The 14,441-nt window shown below is 34.3% G+C and overlaps 1 protein-coding gene and 1 pseudogene across 2 annotated transcripts in view; one reads left to right on the top strand and one right to left on the bottom strand.

Annotated features, from left to right (window-relative positions):
* Positions 1-14,441, bottom strand: part of BMPR2 (bone morphogenetic protein receptor type 2) — a 136,857-nt gene that overhangs the window by 42,796 nt on the left and 79,620 nt on the right. The window lies entirely within an intron of this gene.
* On the top strand, positions 6,633-7,986 carry LOC308499007 (calmodulin-like; annotated as a pseudogene). Its single transcript has 2 exons — positions 6,633-6,761; positions 7,419-7,986. The product of its transcript is annotated as a calmodulin-like (transcript).

Here is a 14,441-nt window from a genome sequence, read left to right as displayed (position 1 = left end):
TAAAATTCTCACTTCCTTTTAAGAGAACTAGATCCACATTCTTGCCATGGCCTCATGGTAGATGGAATGCACCCCCCAACACACCTTGACTTTAAACTTTGCCGTGGGACTTGCTCATACCAATGGGAAATTGGCAAATATAAAACTAACAGTGATCTAACATATGCATGGGTAATTGTGTTTGCACTCCTTGTGAGCAAGTAATACACTATGAGAACTAATTATGAGTTGATGCTTCCCCTTGATACTGAGCCCCAGAAGGAGAAGCCCTGAAGTGACCCTGCAGCCTGGGGCGAAGTCCAGCCTGTATCAGGCAAACTCCCAGCTGATCTAAAGACCTGTGATCATGAGGATAAATTCTTGTTGTAAAAGCCACTAAGCTTAGAGGTGACTTATTGATGAAGTATTATTGGCAATAACTGACAAATATATGAACATACCCACTACTACACATGTAACGTTTTATGGAGATATGTGCAAATGTATACTATTTTCAGTTATCTAAAAATTAAGTATTTTGGAATAGTTTAGAATAAATTTTTTTCTAGTTCTGCCCATACTTTTCCTCACAATTGTAGACTCAGCATCCAAACAAAAGAGCCTATAATTAATACCTATAAACCCACTATTGGCTATAGAATGAATTTTTAACATTGAAAAATTAATTATATATTTTTATTTAAAGCATAGCACACACTTCGGTGTTTTGTGGGGTAAGACATGCAATACATAGATGAACACTTTATTTCCCTTTTGTGAACTCTAGTTTTGCAAGATGAAAAGTGTTCTGGACATTGGTTGCACAACAGTGCGAATGTACTTAATACTATTGAACTATATATACACTTAAAAATGGTTAAGATAGTAAATTTCATTGTGTGTGTTTTACCACAATTTAAAAAAACAGTCTAAGAGAATGGTTTACACCTTTTTTAGATGACTTTTTATTTTAAAATATCAAAGACATTACATATACAGAAAAGCCAGAATTCCGTAATATGATTTCCAGTATTTATGTAATGCTTTATAGATACTGTTAGCACTTATTTCAGTGTATTTTTAATGTATGAAAAATGAAATAAAAATGTTAATTTCCTTTTCCTTCACTTCAAAACACTGACCTCTGGTCAGTAACTTTAGCGACTAGATATTTCATGTGACTTGCTCAGTGATTTTGCCCTGAGATGTGTCTGATTAATGTTTTTAAAAGAGAAAAGAAGAGATCTTTTTACTTCTTTAAAACACACTGTAGTACACAAAAATCTTCTAAAACATGAAATGAAGAGGCTCAGGACAGATTCATAAAAAGAAGTCCATGGTAAAGAAATAATTGCAAACTACTGTTTGCGTGCAGAGAGAGAGAGACAGAGAGAGAGAGAGAGAGAGAGAGAGAGAGAGATCTGTTAAAACCGCTTTTAAAATCTCATATAAAAATTAGTAGGAAAAATTCTATTTCATGGTACTAAAAAAAAAAAAAATCCCAGGCAGAAAAAACATACTCCAGAAAGTCTGAAACAGAAATTAAAGAATGCCATTTCTTTTCTCCATCTTAAAATACTTCAAAACAAGTCAACATGAGTTTCTCTTCTTAACACCTAAGCATTCAAACGTTGCTTTATCCTAACACTAAACCAGTAAATCTTGTTGAGGAAGCCATTTGCACCAAGCCTGGTCTAGCTACATCAGTCTTCCTATTAAGTCAATCATTAATTCGTTCATTAATTTAACCAATTATTGAACATTCTGGAAATGTCTGGGAATGAGTAGAAAATATAGGGTTATGTAATACAATAGGTTGACACCCGTGGAATGATTCTAGGATTAAAAGGTAATCAGATGAATTGGCAAGAGTATGAGAAAGTTTAAATAATTTCAAAAATTTGGGGCAGCCAGATGGCTCAGTTGGTTAGAGCAGGAGCTCTCAACAACAAGGTTGCCAGTTCAATTCCTCATGGGATGGTGGGCTGCCCGCCCTGCAACTAACGACTGAAAACAGCAACTGGACTTGGAGCTGAGCTGTGCCCTCCACAACTAGATTGAAGGACAAATGACATGGAGCTGATGGGCCCTGAAGAAACACACTGTTCCCCAATATTCCCTCCCCCCAAAAAAAATTGTTAAGACTTTATAATACTTAGTAAATGATTGAAGGATTGAATAAATGGAAAGTGAAGTTAGCCAAAAAATGGTCCACTGATACAAATACTAGGGTGACTGCATCCCTGATAATGCAACTTCTCCTTGCTACTTTAATAAATGCCATAGTAGACTTGAGAGTATGGATGAAATTTGGAACAGAACTGTAAAGCTGGGAAAGAATGTCTGGAAAATACTTCTCCTCTCCACCTTTTGCCCCTCTTCTTACATTTGGAGTATAAACTCCAAAGCCCCCGATTTTCTCTGCCCACCAGCATTCCCCATTACTGATCAAATTAGCAAAGAAACAAACCAATGAACAAAAACATTTAAAAAAAAAACAAAAACGATAATAACTTATGCCCTTGTGTACCACTTTGAATTTCAGAAAAAATGTTGAGCATCAAACCATAAACAAAGATGGTGAAATTAATCAAGGGATCACAGTAGTTAAAAGAAATTAGGAATCACAGTTTTCTTTCAAGCACAAGAAAATATCTTTCAAAGTCTTAGCTTTATTTACTATGTGCAACTAAATCTTCCTAGTACAAATGCCACTCTCTGGTGTGCAACACTATTTACCTAGAAAGTCAGGACTTGATCTGTTCTGCATTAATGCTCCTTCTGAAGTTTAAGTATCTTCTTTATTTTTCATTTTTTGAACAGGTGATACATGACATGATTATCTCAAGACAGTCACTGAAAAGTCTCCTTCATACTCCTAGTCCCCCTTAACCCACACTCCCCCATACACACACACTCATATGTATAGAAGTAATTAATATTTGTACTTTTTTGTGTGTCCTTTCAGAATTTCAAATATATGAACATGCATGCAGAAGCAAATTTGAATATATGGTTATATCCACCCCATACCCCCAATTGCAATACTTAATAATATACCAAGGAGATCTTTCTAAATTAATTCAGAGAAAGCTTTAAATTCTTTTTTTTAAGCTTCTTACTATTCTGTTATACTGCCGTACCAGAATCTTTTAACCTGTTCTCTATTAATGTATAGTCATTTCTATTATGTTACTATAACAATGCTGAAATGAATGCCTTTGTTTACAATCATTTAAAAAATGTGTATACATATGTAGGATAAATTCTCACAAATGGAACTACTGAATTTGGAATTTAGGTATTGTAAATCCAAAAGAGCATAATGATTAAAAAATAAAAAAATTCAACACAGTTCCAATTATCTTCTGAAGGCATTCTCTGGTTTTTGTTTTCTTTCCCCATTAAATGGACTAAGGAATGAAAAATATAATATACAGTGCATATCAACATTTAAAGTAGTCATTACCCACGAAACACATAAATGAACAAGAATGATCATATGTGTATTACCAACCACAGTCCTGGGAGATCTCTGTGATTATCTGTAATCTCTGTTCCACCAGTTTGTAATCACACAGATTGTGATTCTGTGACATTACCAAATAATCTGAACATCCTGCAAACCACATCATTACCATGCATTGTGTCTTAGCCAACTGTTTCTTATCTAGTACCAAGCACTATTTTAAAAATGGATAATCACTTTTTAAAAAATCATTTTAGAATAACACAACTGTTGAATGCTTTGGGTGCTTAGATTCTCAAATACTCAGGCAGCTGAGTGAACTCAGGCTATTATACATATGGACGTTACTATATTATATTATATTATTATATGCCATTCAGAGTAGGCTAATAGAGTTGATTTATTTCCGAGGGGAAACTACATAAACAAAAGTTCTTGAGAAACGTTGCTCAGAAATTTTGAGGCTGCCAAAGCATCTTCTAAAGATCTCATGCTGCTGCCCCTAGAAGTAGATAACCATGCTGACAGGCAAAGGGGTGGGCAAATGAAGTAGTGGAAAAAAAGGGAAGTCCATGACAATATCCTGAGGATGTTTGTAAATGTGCTTATTAAGAGAGCATATCACTACAGTCCAGGGACTAGAGGTACTAAAATATGCTTGAAAGAAGGCACCAGGGAGCAGGTGGCAAAGAAAGATCAGGGAGCTGAACGGAATTGAGACAAAAAAATTCATATTGGAATAGAAATACCCCTTACCATTCATTTTATTTTTTTGTCCTGGTTCCCTTATTGCCTCTGTGAACACTCAGAAAGTTATATTGTGTAGCTACGAAAAAACAATGTGAGAGACTCTGTGATACCTATTGCGATACTGTAGTAACGTGATGATCATAATAGCGTGGGTGATAGGGAGCTAAGACTGCCCCTTATCTAATCCATCCACTCTGGCTTCATTCTAGTGTGCCTTCCTGAAATGCAAAGATAGAAAGCAAAAGGCCTTTTGCTAGACTCTTCTGCAGCTAGCAATTCAGATCTGATGTAGCGTCAGCCAACGGACTGCACTAAATGAAAGATCTGGAAGGCAGAGGGGAGATGGATCTGTTCCTCTGCTGTTTATGAAAGCAAAATGGCTGGTGGAAACTTTCGATTTTCCCTTTAGGGACCACCCAGATGTCTTTTTCTACCTGAGGGCTTTACTGTCTGGAGCAAGGACAAGAACATTTCTCAGTAGGGCTTCCATTGGCATTTTGGGTAATACGTCAGTTGTGCAAGACTAACCCAAATGTTGAGGGATTTCAAAATCTCCAGTCTACGACACTCACTACGTGCCAACAGTCCGCCCACCCTAGTCATTGTGACAATCCTTAAAAATTCTCCTAAACATTTTTAAGAACCTCTTCCAGTTGTCGGAAGAACCCTTGTCTTGAGAAAGAAAGGATATTACAGTACACATATTCCTTTAATTCTCCACTCAAATGGTCAGCTTAACATCATACAAAAAAGTAGAAAACAGGCAGACAAAGAATTGATATCTCTCTTTGGAAATTGTCTTGAGATATTTATATTATTTTGAAATACCAAATAATGAAACATACATGGAAAGTTTACTACCCACACTGTGCACCTTAATTCCATTTTCTACTCATTTTGGGAATGAGGTACATGGCCAATTCTATTTAGAATCAAGAACGTTTGAAAGTGTTATTATGGACTGCCATGGTTCTTATATTTGAAAGAGAGTGTACCCTGCAAATTATACTTATCATAATTGATTTCCCTATTTTTACTAAGGAATATTCCTGCCTAATTAGAGCTTTTAGTCATCATGAGATCAAACTATTTTAACTTATGTTCTGTAAATAAAATCTCACTCAAGTAAAAAGATTCTGACTTATGTAAACCTATAAAGTCTTATTAAGTATAAACATGATTTTCAAAAAGTTTTTTCCCCCAACATCGACAATAACTTACCCTAGAAACTTAACAGTTAAAGACTCTGAATCAGGAGCACCTAATGAATTTGTAGACTGAAAACTGAGAATTCTATATAATCGCAGATTCATACTTCAGAGTTACTACCAATAAGAATTTAAACAAAACAACTTGCCAGTGATAGTCAGAAAGCTCAAGCTAAATTGTTTCTCTGGCCTAGTGGGAGAAGAGGGTAATACTACAGAACTTCTCATTAACACAGGACACTTTTTATGTTTTGTATATTAAAGACCTCTGCAGGAATTTGGGTACATCTTCAAAATAGAAAGAACTTACACATTTAGTAGAAATAATCAATACTTTTGCAGTAGGAACACAACTCTAAGTCCACATGTGCAAATATAGGAGGCTTGGAGATTCCTAATCTTTTAGAGGGAGTTAGCCTTCAGCAATGACCAAAATCATAAGATAAGAAAAATGCTACAATTCAAGTCGTAATGCATCCCAAAAAAAGTCACTTAAATTATTCAAAGTGTATTATTTTATCAAACTTAAAAAAATGCCCATATTTAACAAGGAAGGAAATGTTACCATGTGCTTTATAAAAAACAAAAGAAACTTCTAGTATATGACCTAAAGAACCTGATTAACTTTTAAGTGAAGATTTACTAAGAGATGTCTTCTACTGCTTATCATTTCAGTGTGTTAATTACATCTGGAGTACTTCTTAGAATACAAAATGAAATTGAAATTTTATTCAAGTAGCTTTACCTATCTATGGATATTTCCTCCTCAAACAAGACATAATCAGGGGAGTTAGGAAACATATTTGGAGGTATGTAATCACCTTGTATCTAAGTTATTGTTTAAACAATTAAATAACTAAGTAAAACACAAACAGTCTATCTGGACTTTAAATAATGTGCTTCCTCATGGGTATTTACTTTTCTTAATTTAACAAAGGAAACCTTCATTTTCCTTGATTATGTGCATTTCTAAGATCTTCTACAGCAAAACAATGTCTTACACATACTAGGAGAGAATTTACTGACTTGAACTGAATGTTATTCAGTTTACTACTGAATTGAATGTTATTCAGTTTATTCAGTCTACTACTACGTAAACTACCCAATACTGACAGAAAAAAACATGATTATGCAGAGGGCATGAAAAATACAACTTTATGCAAAGAACAATGTTTTCCATTTTTGCTTACTATAATGATTAGATATAGATGTAAAAAACAGCAGTGATGGGGAGTAATAAAGTCAGGAACGGCAACACTGGGCATCCGATGGATGCTAAACTGCCCAAATCTAAGTTCCAGATTGATACACTTCCATATAATGGAAGTGTAAGAAACAGAATCACAGAATTTTGGGTGAGAACTTATTCTATCTACTATAGTTACAGATAAACATCTATCAGATATCTCCTGAGAATACCTAGATTACGCAAACCACAATTTAATATTATTATAATTTCTCATTAATTTCCTGTAGTAGGTTGAATTATGGCCCCCTTTGGGGCATGTAGTCCACTCTCTATATGCCAGAATCTGTGAGTGCGGCCTTATTTGGAAAAAGGGTCTTTACAGATATAATTAAGGATCTTGAGACGAAATCATCCTAAATAGGATGGCTCCTAAACCCAATGACGGACATCCTTATAAGAGAAAGGCAGAGGGAGATTTGAGACAGAGGTGAAGGCCATGTAATGACAGAGGCAGAGATTACAATATGCAGCTACAAGCCAAGAAACACCAACAACTGCTGGCAACTACCAAAAACTAGGAGAGACGCATGGAACAGATTTCCCCATACAGCTTCCAGAAGAAACCAATTCCACCAACATCTTGGCTTCAAACTTCTGGCCTCCAGAACTGTGAGAGAGTAAACTTCTGTTGTTTTGAGCTATGTTTTTTGTTGTAATTTCTTACAGCAGCCCTAGCAAATAAATACACTTCCATAGAATATTTCCATAGAAAAAAACATTTAGATGAAACCAGTCATACTTAGGATCATTACATACATCTTAGAGCTGTGTAATTAAAACACATGGAGGCGAGTCCCAGTGGAGCCAGCAAGCTAAGTACTTGCGTGGTTGTGTCTTGGAGACTGGCAGTGCTTCTAGCAGGGCTGACCAAGTGACTGGAGAGCAGATTGCAGAATTCAAAGCTTTTTCACTATGTGACAAGGATGGTGACAGAACTAACAACAAAGGAATTGGGAACCATAATGAGGTCTCTTGGGTACAATCCCACATAAGCAGAGTTATAGAACATGATTAATGAAGTGGATGCTAATGGTAACGGTACAAAGGACTTCCTGGAATTTCTGACAATAATGGCAAGAAAAATGAAAGACACAGACAGTGAAGAAGAAATTAAGGAGCATTCTGTGTGTTTGATAAGGACGGTAAGGGCTGTATTAGTGCATCAGAGCGTCACCATGTGATGACAAACCTTGGACAGAAGTTAGCAGATGAAGAGTTTGATGAAATAATCCGGGAAGCAGATATTAGGGCAAGTAAACTATGAAGACATTGTACAAATGATGACAGCAAAGGGAAGCTACTGTACGATATGTGCTCAATTTCTTGTATAAAATTGTTTGCCTTTTCCTTGTAACTTATATGTAAAAGGTTTCCCCCTACTTTCAAAAGACAAATATGCATTAGGACTTCATTCCTCCATGTTTTCTTCCCTTATCTTACTGTCATTGTCCTGCCTTATTTTAGAAAGGTGATCAAGTAACATGTTGCATGTGGCTTACTCTGGATAGATCTAAGCCCTTCTGCACATCTAACTTAAGTGGAGTTGGTCAAACTAGGGAACAACTGGGTTATGCCTTTTATTAAGTTTTCATTAAGAACTGTTAGCATGTTGTTGTTGAAGTATGGAATTCCAACTTGCATGGACTATGGACAGTGAACAATATGTACTTAAAAGTTGCACTACTGCAAAACAGGTAAATTAACCAAGTACTCATACGCTATTTTTTTGTACTGCTGGTCCCATACCCAAAACATTTTCCTTTATTGTTACTTGCTTTTTAAATTTTGTTTAGCAACTTAAAGAAAAATCTGCTTGTGGCACAATTTGCCTCAAATCCATTCCATGTTATATATTTGTTTTTGAATTAAAAAAATATATTTTTACCCAATTTTACCAGAAAAAAAGGAAGAGAAAAAAGAGGCATTTTATTCCAGGGAGACAAGGATGGTTCAACATCCACAAATCAATCAATGTGATATGACACATAAATAAAATGAAGGATAAAAATTATGTGATCATCTCAATAGATAAAGAAAAAGCATTCGACAAAATTCGACATCCATTTATGATAAAAAGTCTCAATAAAGTGAGAGGGAATGTACCTCAACGTAATAAAGATCAGATATGACAAGCCCACAGCTAACATCATACTCAATGGGGAAAAGCTTAAAACTTTTCCTCTACAATCATAAACAAGACAAGGATGCCCACATTCACCACTTTTGTTCAACATTGTATTGAAGTCCTAGCCACAGCAATTAGGCAAGAAAGAAAAGGCATCCAAATTGGAAAGGAAAAGTAAAACTGTGTCTGTTGGCAAATGAAATGATAGTAAATATAGAAAACCCTAAAGACCACACACACACACACGTTAGAATAAATGAATTCAGTGAAGTTTCAAGGATACAAAATCAATACACAAAAATCACTGTTTCAGTTTTGTGAGATGAAGAGAGTTCTGGAGTATGGTTATACAATCATATGAATGTATTTAAAACTACTGAACTTATTATACATTTAGAAATATTTAATATGGTAAATTTTAATCTCATTATCTGCGGTAGTTGTGTTCTATAAAGTCGTTGCAAACACAAAATTAGCAAACACTGAACCACAGCTCCTACCGGAAATACTGGGTTAGATTCCTGTGAGCCTCTAATTAAGACATTTTCATCAACCCATAACCTTCTTGTATATGTGTTTCTGCTTAAAGATATCTTATTTACTATAATGCATAGTGTTGATTCATTAACATTGAAGTCAGGGCTGATAGCACTTTTACACATGCCTGAAGGAAGCTTATCTAACACATGTATTTTCTCCATAAGGCACATCACAGCCTTCTTGCACTGAGGAACACTAGACAGCATTTCAGCAGTAGGGGACCATTTCAAACCAAAAATCACCAACAAAAATGCAAAAAAAGTGGCACTAAATAGACTTTGAAAAGGATACTTGTTTATAGTATGAGAGCCGCAACAAGAAGACAGAGGATAGCCTTGATCAGCCTTAGCTGGGAACATGCAGGTCAGGTGACTCAAAATTTTTGTTATTCTGTGCATGTCTCTGAATGACTGAGATAACACCACAAGTATTGATTTCGGGGTAACAAATTTTAGCAAGTAACAGAAGTCACAAACATGGAATCTGGGAATAATAAACATCAGCGTATTTTATTCATCGTAAAAACCTTTAAAAGTATACACTTGAGAAAAATACAGAATATCCATTGTTTCAGGAATAACTCCTATAGGTCATTTTTGGGGAGGGGGTATGAAAGATGCAGGAAATATATTGAAATAGAAATATATTGAAACAGAACTATATCTTTGTTCTGTTTCTCAACTAGAAGGATATAGGAACTTGAACACATTTCATGGGAAACACAACAATACTTCCTTCAAATTAAGAAAACAAACCACAGAAGGTAGGCTGTCATATAAAACGTAAAAATCAGCAGAAAGTGTCCTTCATGATAAAAGGAGAATTAAATGAGGGAGGATGTTTATAATAGTTGGTTTCTAAAAAGACTTTAGGTCAATTCTATCATTTATTGAATGTTTACTATATGCTAGACACTTTACATACATTATCTTGTTTAATCTATACGACCATATCAATTAGACTATTATTCTGCATATGAGGCAATATTACATAGAGAGACTAAGTTATGAGATCTAGGTTATGTTTAGCAAATAGAACAGCAAGGTTTTAACCCATCCTCTGAAATTGAGAGCCAATGCGCTTAATCATTATGTTATATAACCTCCCAAAGAATCGAATGAATATTTTTGAAACATTTTACTTCCCTCCCTCAGACGATCCTAATTTTTTTAGCAGTTGAATAGACTAATTTTGTATTATGGCTGGAAGAAAATGAAATCGCTACCTTGAAGAGGTATCTGCAGCCCCATGATCATTGCAGCATTATTCACAATAGCTAAGACATGGAAGCAACCCAAGTGTCCATTGACAGATGAATGAATAAAGGAGATGCAAGATAAACACACACGTGAATATTATTCAGCCATAAAAAAAGGAAACATTGGCATTTGCAACTATATGGATGAATCCCGAAGGCCTATGCTAGGGGACATAAGTCAGACAGAGAAATACAAGTACCATGTAATCTTATTTATATGTGGAATGTCAAAAAAAAAAAAAAAGAAAAAAGAAAAGAAAAAGAAACGATCCCATGAATACAGTGAACACATTGGTGGTTGCCAGAAATGAGAAGTAGGTGAAAGGGGTGAAGAGAGTCAAAAGGTACAAACTTTCAGTTATAAAATTAAAAAGTTATGGGGACCTAATGCCTAGCATGGTGACTAGAGTTGGTGATGTACTGCATATTTTAAAGTTGCTAAGAGAGTAAATCTTAAAATTTCTCATCACAAGAAAAAAAATTGTAACATGTATGGTAACAGACATTAACGAGACTTATTGTGATCATATCACAATATATACAAATAGTGAATCATTATGCTGAATACCTGAAACTAATAATGTTATATGTCAATTATGCCTGAGTTAGAAAAAACAACATATTAAAGACAATTGCTATTCAAATAATGGCTAGTTTCATCTTGGTTTTGAATGTATTTAAAGTGTTTTAAAGTATCTAAGACTCTATTTTGTATGGTATGGTGATATCTGAAGCCACTAAACATTTATCAGACGGATAATCAGTTTTTAAATATGAAAATATGCAGAAAGTTCTCAGTAATCAGAGATACTAGAAGGAAATGAGACAGTTAAGGCAGATAGGAACACACATGTAACGGGAAATCATAAAAAAGACAAGAAACATTGCAGACGTTAAAATAAAGACGTGTAAATTATTTCTTGATCTACATCTAAATCTTTCTAGTATTTCAGAAGACAATTTATTTTTAAATACCAGTCAATTCCATGATACATACTTGGGACTTAGATTTTACAGACCAAAAGCTTCCAAGGAGGTTGTCAGTAAATCCAGGTTAGTCTATTAGGTTTTATTTTATTCATCAGGACAATCAAATAATATAAATTTTAAAAACACCAACATGAAGATAGACTACTTTCTTGAGAAAATAGGGGCAAAGCAGGTAATTACGGAGTGGGATTGACATTTAGTAGGGAAAAGCTAGCAAAGCTTCAGAGTGAAACCTATCTGACTATCACCACATAACGTGTAAATAGAATCTTGTTACTATTAAAGAATTAATATTTTCTAAAGAATAAATACTTTTCTCTATTTCGCTTGTGCCGTTCCTTCTCCTCTAATATTTTAAATAACTTTATAAAGAACAACAAATTTGTTTTGCCTCTTGCTAAAATGCTTCATGAAATATTAATACTAAGCAAAGACGTTTTAGTCATCCTTATGTCCCATTTTCTGTCTATTCAATCACTTTAATGTCATCACAGAAGCAGTAAAAACTGAAAAATCACAATAAATTCACAATAGCTAAAAACCTACCTATGGCTCTATGCCAATGTCAGCTTCTCTGAATGTAGGTTTTCTTTTCTAGTGTGGTGTGAGATAAAGACATTTGCTGCCAGATACTGAAATTAGAATTTCTAATCTTAACAGCACAGTATAAATTAGAATGTGATTTCTTAAACCTAGCTCTAGATGCAATTCAATCTTTCTTTCTCATCAACTTGATCCAACCATCAACCTAATGAATACTGTAAATAAAAGTATTCTTGCATTCTGACGTTCATGTAAGAGCTTCCTACACTATATACAATGAATTAGGTTTAATTTTTTTAAATGACTAATTTCTGCCTGCTTTTCTACTAATAATGATTCATTCATAGTTAGGGAGATTAATTATACCAACTCCAGAAATCTTATCAAGAAATTGTTATACAATAAGTGTCAAACATTGCAATAATTATATACTTCTTTCAAACTCTAGGAATTTACAAACACATTAGGATGAATTAATCTTATAAGACAGTGAAAGAATATGGTAGATAGAAATTCATTTATTTAAAGACTAACATTCTTTTTAAACAAAGAAGGTACTGCCAAGTTCTCAAGGCTGGAAGAGACTCAGAATAATATCAGGGGTGGCAAAAAAAATGTGTACAAGTAGACACTTTGGTCAGTGTTGCTCAAGCAGTAGTTCACAGTAATCAGAAGTGTGTGGATGCTGATGGTAACCACTTTGAGCACCTCTTGTAATTGCAGAAGTCAAACGTGACTTGTACTCATCTTTTGTTATCGGTGTATGTTGAGTACTACAATTTCAATCCAGTTTTCCTTTCTTAAAATGTGTATACATTTTTTTGGCACCCTCTGTATATTTCACTTTCCCGAAGTGTCAGACTTTGGGTTTTAGGTAGTATGTGGACATGTATTAGTAAAAGTTAGTTTTCCTTGCCTGCTTTCTAATAAGAAAATCTCAACTTGGTAACAGTGTATCTCAAACACTTGCTATCCTCTTCTTTTAACAGAGAAAGCAAGCTTCAAGTATCATACAATTTGGGAACAATATCTAATTAGTAATTAATATGGTTTTGTTTTCTACTTACTTATTTTTAAATAAAAAAATTTTACAGTTATCCTCTACTTACGATACTGGCTTTACATTTAAAGTAGTGATGAAAAGTTTCCCTTCAAAATACACTTTTTAAATGATTAGAACGAAAATATTAAATAATGATGTGTCATGTGAATATAGAAAACATCTGTAGTATGTACTTAGTGGTATACAGATGCTATGAAAAAAATCATGAAGGGGTCCTTGAATTTTAGGAAATGTGATCAAGTATTTTCAAAAAAATATTTTCTTTCCCCCTCTCAAATGAATGAACAAACAAACAAATATAAATAGGCCCCCTGTTTCAGTATAGAGAGTAATGCTTAATAAAAATTGAGTATAGAAAGTAGTGGGTAAAACCAATAGAAAGTAATGGTTAATAACACATTCTCTGGAGGCAAAACACCTAGGTTTCAATCTTGGCTCTACTGCTTATTAGCTAAATGACTTGGTAAATTACATATCTGGGTCTCGGTGTTGTCAATGTAAACTAAAAATATGACAGCAACCATTTCAAGTTTCTGTAAGGGTTAAATGCAAAGGTTTAATGCAGATAGAGCACTTAAAACACTGCTGGCACATAGTGCGTACTCAAAAATGTTATTTAGCTAGTTTCAATTTCACTATACATTACATATCTGAATTCCCTTTATGTTTACTGAAAAGACTACTCAGTCTGTCTAATAACTATGATCCTGATAAAGTGAATTAAAATTTCACAACTAGATTTATCCCATCTGGAATAAATTCTGTACAAATCTTAAGAAGCAAGACATATTAAATATTAATCTAACACTAATATCTTAAGGCCAGAAGGAAATAGAACAAAGAACAGCTTTTGTTGATGGGGAAAGGAAGGACAGTGCCTGAAAAAGTTAACACATCATATTGGGTATAACAGAGGGAGAGTTTCCTAAGAAAAAATAGAGGGCCTCAGAAAATAAGATCTCAGAGGAAGTACCTAATCTTCCTCAATTCCATAATTATGTCCAGAGCCAGGTCTACTTACAACTATGTACTAAACAGGCACAGAACTACTGGCAAGTATTTTTTAAGGTTTCCATATAATGAAAGAATCAAATATGGTACCTAGTCCCATATGAAGAGACAAACTACTGAAATATAGACTCACCAACAGAACAGAAAAAATAGTAATTGAGGTACAAAGACCTAGAATATGAGATATCAATCCATAAATCTCATCTCTAGCCAGTTTTGTCTGGGAGAATTATCTAATAATGTGTTTTTAGTTGAA

This window comes from Rhinolophus hipposideros, assembly GCF_964194185.1.
Source record: "Rhinolophus hipposideros genome assembly, chromosome: 6".
Lineage (NCBI taxonomy): Eukaryota > Metazoa > Chordata > Mammalia > Chiroptera > Rhinolophidae > Rhinolophus > Rhinolophus hipposideros.
This window is presented reverse-complemented; position numbering and strand designations above follow the sequence as displayed.